Here is a 9,074-nt window from a genome sequence, read left to right as displayed (position 1 = left end):
GGTGTTGCAGAGAGTTGCTTGGTGTGTGGAAAACCCACACATCTTGTGTCAGAAGTATTATGAGAACAAAGGAAAATACAGGAGGATTTTTCCTAGACAATGGGAGAAATTTCCCTCTGTGCATTTTCATTTGCTGTATGTCACCCACCTTTGAAGACCTAGGTCAAATGTCACCAACTCCATGAAGATTCCAAGAGCATCTTATAGAAGAAATCTGTTCTTCCTTTATTTTCCCCACTGTATTTTAACATCTCTATTTTATTGCACTCCATTTTCCTTAAAAAAAAAAACACATTTATTTATTTGGCTATGTTGAGTCTTAGTTGCAGTACTTGGGCTCTCTAGTTGTGGTTCACGGGCTCAGTATTTGCCACACATAGATTTAATTCCTCCACAGCATGTGAGATTTCAGTTCCCTGACCAGGGATTGAATCCACGTTTCCTGCACTGAAAGGTGGATACTTAACCACTGGACAATTAGGGAAGCCCCTGCCTTATGTTTACAGTTGCTTGTATCTCTATCTTAATTCTCACAAAAAAGAGATACATATAAGTGTGTGTGTGTGTATACATATATATATATGACATCTCACACAATATATATGTATAATATCATAAAAAGTTATATATGTGTATATAAAATGTCACAAAAGATTATATGTAGAGACAGAATTGCCATGTTGCTCATCTTTTTATTTCCTGTCAGCACAGTATCTTAAGCCCAATAGATGCACAATAAATGTTTATATTAATAGATTTGTAGATCTTTGGAATAGCTACTTGCCAAAAGAATTAATTTGATACCTGAAATATGAAGTAGAAGGAAAGTATATTATTTGGGCAAAAAAAAATAGACTTGGACTTTTGAGAACGTGGCAGTTTAGAGTATCCTGAGGAAAGTATAAATTTGAAAGCGGTTAAAACAATATTAATGTGAGATTCATGGAATAAAGGGGAACTGGTGCTGAAAGTATTCGTACCTAACAAGTTCTGATTGGCCCACTAATTCTCAACTTGTATGTGGTTCAGTTCAGGGAACTCTGCCAATTTGAGCAATGTGACTTAAGCTCCATGATTCAACTATTATCTCAGGCATAATGGGTATTTGTGCACAATGAAAGAAAAATTCTCTCACAACATCATATATACCCACTGTGGGAGGGAAAAATACATAAAATGCATGCATGCTAAGTCACTTCAGTTGTGTCTGACTCTTTGCAACCCTGTGAACTGTAGCCCACCAGGCTCCTCTGTCCATGGGATTTTCCAGGCCACTAGACCACCAGGAAAGCCTCTGACTTGCTTTTAAACTTAAAAAAAAACTTTTTTGTCTATGGGATAAAATATAAACTCCTTAAAGTGCCCTTGACGAATCATCCCCTACTCCTCTCCAGCCTCAGTTCCCACCAGCCTTCTCCCATGGGTGCTGTCCTCCAGCCACTAAGAATTATCATCAGTCCCACAAACAAATTATTTCCTCTCATCCCTCTGTGCCCTTTCTCATGCTGCTCCTCCTTCTTCAAATATGGACACCTTCAGCCTCCCTTCACCACCGGTTAAAATTCTATTGCCCTTCAAGGCAAAACTAAAGGTTACCTCATCAGTGCTTGCCTAGCATGATGGAGCTGTTCACCTGCAGTGCTTCCACAGTATTTTATACGCCTGTGTCAGACCACGAGTCACATTGTTCTGTCATTATTACTCCTCTGACAGCTTCTGCCTCTGCTGTGGGACCTTTTTATAGGACACGCAGTCAAGTGTTCCATGACTTACGTTGGTCTCCCCTGCTGAGCACAGGATGGACTTGCTGCGTAGTAGGCACTTTCTACCTGGAATGTTTGCTGTGCAGTAGTAACAACTGTGAAATTATTCTTTCTGCCACATGTTTAAAACTTTTTGTTCCTGTTAAGGATACAGGATATTGAGACTGCTGCTGCTGCTGCTAAGTTCCTTCAGTTGTGTCCGACTCTGTGCAACCCCATAGACGGCAGCCCACCAGGCTCCCCCGTCCCTGGGATTCTCCAGCCAAGAGCACTGGAGTGGGTTGCCATTTCCTTCTCCAATGCATGAAAGTGAAAAATGAAAGTGAAGTCGCTCAGTCGTGTCTGACTCTTAGTGACCCTATAGACTGCAGCCTTCCAGGCTCCTCTGTCCATGGGACTGTCCAGGCAAGAGTACTGGAGTGGGTTGGCATTGCCTTCTCCGAGATGTTGAGGCATCGTTTTTGAAATATTACCTTGCTGAAATATGTATAAAACCAGAATTGCTGCCAATGGCAACTCTAACCAAAAAGGAAATCCATTGTTACTAAGCTTCACTGAATACCTTACCTGCAGCAATCACTAGAACTTCTGCTTGGGAAGAAGGGCCCCCTTCCTTTTATTTTTTATGAGTAGAAATTACACTTAAAAATATTTTTATTGGAGTATAGTTGCTTTACAAAGTTGTGTTAGTTTCTACTGTACAGTAAAGTGAATCAGCTATATGTACACATATATCCCCTCTATTTTGGATTTCCTTCCCATTTAGGTCACCTCAGAGATTGGAGTAGAGTTCCTTGAGCTATATCATAGGTTCTCAGTAGTTATCTATTTTATACATGCTATTGATAGTGTATCCCACCGTCCCCTCCTTCCTCCTTTGTATCATATATTTGTTCCCTGTGTCTATGTCTCTATTTCTGTTTGTAAATAAGATCATCTATACCATATTTCAAAAATACAGACCACTTCACAAATTTGCATGTCATCCTTGCACAGGGGTCATGCTAATCTTCTCTGTATCATTCCAGTTTTAATAGATGCGCTACCAAAGCAAGCACAAAGTTGCACTTTCGGGGGCTTGCCTGGTGGCTCAGTGGTAAAGAATCCACTTGCCAATGCAGGAAACATGGGTTTGATCCCTTGTCTGGGAAGATCCCACATGCCACAGAGCAACTAAGCCATTGCGCCCCAACTACTGGGCCTGTGCTCTAGAGCCTGGGAGCCTCAACTGCTAAGACCATGTGCCTGGAGCCTGTGCTCTATAACAAGAGAAGCCGCGCAGTGAAAAGCCTGTGCACCACAGCTAGAGAGTAGCCCTCGCTTGCTGCAGCTAGAGAAAAGCCTGTGCAGCGACAAAGACCCTGCACAGCCAAAAATAAATGAATAGCGTATTTTTTTTTAAGTTACACTTTCTGATTAGAAAAGAAAGCACAGCAATTTGTGTTATCTGAGTAGCATCTTTCTGCTTCCTGCCCATTTTTTTTTTTCTTCCATGTAGACTAGACAAAAGAGAGACTCTGGGGTCCTAATCTGTGGGAAATGATTCAGCAGAAGATCTTGAATGAGAAAAAGCACAAATATTGTTCTTTGACTTTAAATACTCATAAACAGCAATTACAAGACCCTTCAAGAGTATCAGCACCAAGCTGTTCTGAAGTCTAACTCCAGAAACTTTCTTCTCTACCATGTGCTTCTCAAGTGATTGTCTTATTATTAGTACCCAAAGAGGGGAGAGAAAAGTTGCCTTTAAAGAATTGAGATAAAAAAAAAGGTTTATTTTTTAATTTTATTTTTTATGTAAATATGCAATTTAGAGTCTTCAAATAGCTGACTTTATCTTTCATGTTTCTTTGTATAACTGCTGAAAATTCAAAACCAAACATCAAGCTGAAACTACATGTGATTCACTTTATTTCTCTTAGTGACAGCTTCCTGTGGTGGTTAAGAAGTGGGGTAGGTTTATATTTTAATTCTGCAATTCAACTTCCTGTGTGACCCTGAGAAAGTTGTATGAACTCTCTGTGCCTCAGTTTCCTCATTTGTAAAACAGACATGATAAGGACATCTACTTCATAGGGAATTGTGCATTCAGTGAGCTGTAATTTCCAAATGGTTAAGAAGGGTGACTGAAACACAGGAAGTGTTGTGTAAGTGTTTGTAAAATATATAAATGTTCCCATAGGATTGGATGGTGTATGTGAACCCCTTCTATCATATACTCTTTGGTAGTGTTGACAAAAATTATTCAGTTGCTCTAAGAAAGAAGTAGAAAATTTTATTGGAGTCAAATTGAGGATTATAACCTAAGAATAGCATCTCAGAAAGCTCTGAGAACTGTTCTGCACACTTATTTAACTTTTTTGAGACAGAGGGTTGTACCTTAAATGACAGCTTGCACAATCTAGATACAATATCAAAAAGGAATGTTATCTTTTAAGGAGTTGTCTTGTTGATGCTAGGAGAAAAATGCCAGAAGAATGCTTTGTATGGTTGAACCAGTATTTCTGCTGATGGGGGTTGTTTGGCAGATATGTAATGCTGATATGCAAGGCACAGTAGAGGGGAGAGAGGAAGCCAAAAGGCAGAGAAAAAATTTTAATGCTTATTTTTTTGTCTTGTCATGAAATACAAATTGTATTTCACAGTTGAAAAAAGAACAGTGAGAAAGGTAGCCTTTTTTGTTTTTAACTTTTTGAAGCACTCTGGAGTATATTTTCTAGATTGATCTTTACTACAATACTGGGAGGAAAGGGAACAATAGATAAAAATATTAACATCTGAGTGACTTGCCCACAGATGATTAACAGTGTGGAGAGGGGCAACTAGAGTCTTTTGACTTTCCAAGGACATCTGCATTCTTAAAAAATTGGACTGCATGATTAGAAATCAATATGTGTTTAAGTCAAAATTATTTTATTGATAAAATGACAAGCTTTAGCCTGTTTGTTTTTAAAATGCCTACAGAGGTATTTTAAAAAAATTATTGTGTCCAACTTTATCTAAAAAATACAAAGTCTGAGTTGTCATTATTGATTAATTTTGACCTAGTCAGTAAGAATGTTAATGTTTATAGAGAGCAGACGGGTGGTTGCCAAGATGGGAGCAGGGTGGGAGAGAGATGGATTGGGAGTTTAACAGATACATATATATACTGAATCAGTTTGCTGTACAAAAGAAATTAGCATCACATTGTAAACCAACTGTATTTCAATGAAAAAGAATATTAATGTTTAATATAGTGAAATAGCCTTGTGCCATGACTAGAGCTTTTCGGTAATTGCCAAGTTCTTCTGGTAAATATCGGGAGTCTGCCTGCAATGCGGGAGACTCGGGTTTGATCCCTGGGTTGGGAAGATCCCCTGGAGAAAGAAATGGCAACCCACTCCAGTACTCTTGCCTGGAAAATTCCATGGACTGAGGAGCCTGGCAGGCTAAAGTCCATGGGGTCGCAAAGGGTCAGGCATGACTGAGCAACTTCACTTCTGATAATTCTGGATCTTTTAGGCCATCTGTCTCCCACCACCCTATCTGAGGGATATATTAGAATTAAAGTAAGATTTTGGCCAAATTCTTGGCTAAATGAATTTTGGCCAAATGAATCAAGCCATTACTTATTAGCAAAGAGATGTCATAGAACCTATTCTTGAATCTTAATTAAACACCGTACTCCCACTCATCCGACACTTGATTAATGAGATATTAGGTTTTATCCCCAGGCTCTGCCATGGATGGGAAAGGGTGTGTGTTAGTTGTTCGGTTGTGTCTGACTCTTTTTGACCCCATGGGGTGGAGCCTGCCAAGCTCCTCCATCCATGTGATTTTCTAGGTAAGAATACTGGAGCGGGTTGCCGTTTCCTTCTCTAGGGGATCTTCCTGACTCAGGGATCAAACCCTGGTCTCCAGCTTTACAAGCAGACTCTTTATCATCTGAGCCACCAGGGAAGCCCAAAATGTCTATGGGATGACTTCCCTGGTGGTCCACTTGCTAAGAATCTGCCTGCCAATGCAGGGGAAATAGGTTCAGTCCCTGGTCTGGGAAGTTCATGCTGAGGGGCAACTAAGCCGATGGGAGGAAAGAGTAGCAAAGGCTTTTGAAACTAAGGCATTTGCTATTTATAAAAAATTTGCATGCAGGAAGAGCAAGGGAGCATCTATCAGTCAGAAGTCAGATACTTCAATTCTTAGGAAATAAAAGTGACTCAAGTATATATTTTGAAAATGAGAATATTAACAGTAAATTAGATCAAATGTGAATTTTTAAAAAATAAAATATACATTTGAAACAAGGATGCTGTGCTTAGTCACTCAATTGTATCCAAGTCTTTGCAACCCCATGGACTGTATCCCACCAAGCTCCTATGTCCATGGGGATTCTCCAGGCAAGAATACTGAGGGGGTTGCCTTCCTCAGGGGATCTTCCCAACCCAGGGGATCTCCCTCCTCCAGGGGATCTTCCCCACCCTGGGATGGAAGCCAGGTCTTCCACATTGCAGGCAGATTCTTTACCATCTGAGCCACCAGGGAAGCCCTGAAACAAGGGAGACGTAAATGAAGTAAATACAGATCTGAAGAGAAATTCATATATCCACTGAAAAGAATGAGAGTCAAGTTATTACTTTGACAAGAGCAAACAGCATTGTGATATTGAAGGGTTCATGAAATTGCTTCCAGAGAGAAAAAATTAAGAATTTTAAAAGTGGATTGAAATTTAAAATTTTATAACATTTGTTATAAATTTCTTTGATTATAGAGGTTCTGATTTTTGTCATCATTTTCTCTCTTGTCTGGATATAAAAATCCACATATTTATACCTACATTTTATTACTATTTATTTTATTTGTTATTTTATTTCTTTGGCTGTGCCAGGCCTTAGTTTGGCATGTTGGCTCTTCGATACTTATTGAGGTATGTGGGATCTTTAGTTGCAGCATGTGAGATCTAGTTCCTTGACCAGGAATAGAACCTGGGCCCCCTACATTGAGAGTGTAGGGTCTTAGCCACTGGATCACCAGGGAAGTCCCTGTAACTACTTTTTTTTTTTTTTTTTTTTAATTTTAATTAACTCTATTAACTCTGCCTTTTTAAGCACTATCATTATTCACTGTAAGAGATACTTGGGAAAGGTGAACCTGTGACCAATGGGTTAAAAGGAAAATGTCTTATACAGAACAGCAAAAGTGAGATAAAGAAGGAATGAATGGCTTTTCAAAGTTATAGTGCAGTCCTAAGGTTGCTTGTCCTGTGTCTCCATACAGGTCTTTCAGGCTTCCTTGTACTGTGGTATTGCTCAAGGAGCTCCAGAGAAAGAGTCAATATAAAGAGATTTATTTTAAGGACTTGGCTCAAACAATTATGGAGGCTGACAAGTTCCACAGTTTACCATGAATAAGTGGAGGACCCAGGAAAATCAATGGCGTGGTTCCAGTTTGACTCCAAAGGTCTGACAACCAGGATCAATAGTGTAGCTTCTAGTCCAAGTCAAGACTTGAAAACCAGAGGGCCCAATGGTGTAAATCCCAGTGTGAAGGCAGGAGAAGACCAATGTCTGCTCAAGCAATTAGACAGAGAGAGAAAATTCCCGCTTCCTCACCTTTCTGTTCTATTCAGGTCCTCTACCAATCAGGTGATGCCCACCAGCACTGAGGAGGAGCATCTCCTTAACTCAGTTCACCATTTCAAATGTTAATCTCTTCTAGAAATACCTCCTCCCCCTCTCCCCGCATATCCAGAAGTAATGTTTAAACCAGGTACCTGGGTACCCTGGAGACCAGTCCCAGGTGGTCTTTTCAGGAATACTCCCACTTTTATTTGTTTATCTATTTATTTGGCTGCACCAGGTCTTAGTAGCAGCACGTGGATCTAGATCCCTAACCAGGGATCCAACTCAGGCCCCCTGCATTGGGAACACAGAGTCTTAGCCACTGGGCCACCAATGAAATTCTCCCACTTATGACTTCTAGGTCAATTATCCTCTATCTTCAAGAGGGTAGTGATCCTTTAGCCGGTTCCCCTGAATTCCATTTCTTTCTATTGCCTGATTCTTCTGTTTAACCATAGAACTCTGCAGTTCCCACCCAAGTCAATCTCCTCACTTGGGGATCCTGAGACCTTTAGTCTTGGGACCTGGTGAAATTTTGTGTTCTTTTATATTCTTCAGATCATATACGTCTTAAAAATGTTTAAGATGGTTTTAGTTGGGTGTGTACCTTTTCTGTGGCTTTCTCTATACCCAGGCTATACATTATTAAGTCTTTCTATTGATGTTTTCCATGAATCAGAAAATGCCTTTTAACTGATGTTTTTACATTTATTTGCTTCTGTATTCTACATTGACAGACGATTCAGTAAGACCATCTTGACTGAGTACAAAGCAATAGAAATATTTTTTCAGTCCTTTTTTCTCAGGTTATTTTACATTAGCCTCCCTCACCCCCATGTATTATTATGGGTTTATGGCTCTACAGATTTTAAGGATGAGTCAATTTCAGCCAGTTTTCTCCTTTTGGTGCTCAGATAATCACAGCTTTGGGCAATGAGAGCCCCATTATAATTGGTGTAATTTTGGTACAACCTCATAAGCTTCCTTACTTTTTGTCCAATAAGATGATTTTCACTTGCATTGTGATTTCTAAGAAATCTGGGAAAAGCAGTATTGGTGGTCATAGAACCTGATGCTTGGATACATTTCCGAAGTGACATTGCAGAATTAGGAAAAGTTTAAGGGAGGGGGTTGTTTTTTAAATTTTGTAAAGAAATGAGGCAGTCTTGCCTAATGGGCATATTTCCCATGAGAAATTTCCAATCCCATTCTATCAACAGAGTATTCCTAATTTAATTCTTGATTTAAAAATATTTCCTTCTTTCTTTTATACTACTATAAAATATATAGTATACTATACATGTCTTGTAGGAGTCTATGAATAGATTCCTAAGACACTCAACATAGTTACCTACTATGTTAACAGTACCATAGCTTCAAGATAAATATACAACATTAATACACATAGTAAAATTACTAAAATCCAAACATTTCTATGTATTTCCTTTTGTTTTTAAACTGCATTACTCTAAGGATTTGCAGTTAAATTGCTCTGTTCTAGAAATTATACAGCTTTTGTGTAGCTGTATAATTATAATGTGATGGATAATTTAGTTCAACTGTTTCCATTAGCTTTCATTTTGAGGGCCTTGGCATGTTATTAGCTGATTATCTAAATTCTTAAAACAGGAGGCTTTTAGCTGCTAGTCTTTCCTTGGAGGCTATTGTCAATTAGGAGAGAGAAAGGTCTGCTCCACTTGAGACAAAATAA

At 39.1% G+C, this 9,074-nt stretch overlaps 1 non-coding gene across 1 annotated transcript; it reads right to left on the bottom strand.

The window, feature by feature from the left end:
* Positions 1-2,714: 2,714 nt before the first annotated feature.
* LOC112448367 (U6 spliceosomal RNA) lies at positions 2,715-2,821 on the bottom strand. Its single transcript, XR_003036745.1, has one exon. It is a non-coding gene; the product is annotated as a U6 spliceosomal RNA (small nuclear RNA).
* Positions 2,822-9,074: the final 6,253 nt, after the last annotated feature.

This window comes from Bos taurus, chromosome 1 (genome assembly GCF_002263795.3).
Source record: "Bos taurus isolate L1 Dominette 01449 registration number 42190680 breed Hereford chromosome 1, ARS-UCD2.0, whole genome shotgun sequence".
Lineage (NCBI taxonomy): Eukaryota > Metazoa > Chordata > Mammalia > Artiodactyla > Bovidae > Bos > Bos taurus.
Note: the sequence above shows the minus strand (reverse complement) of the source record. Positions and strands in the feature narration are given on the sequence as shown.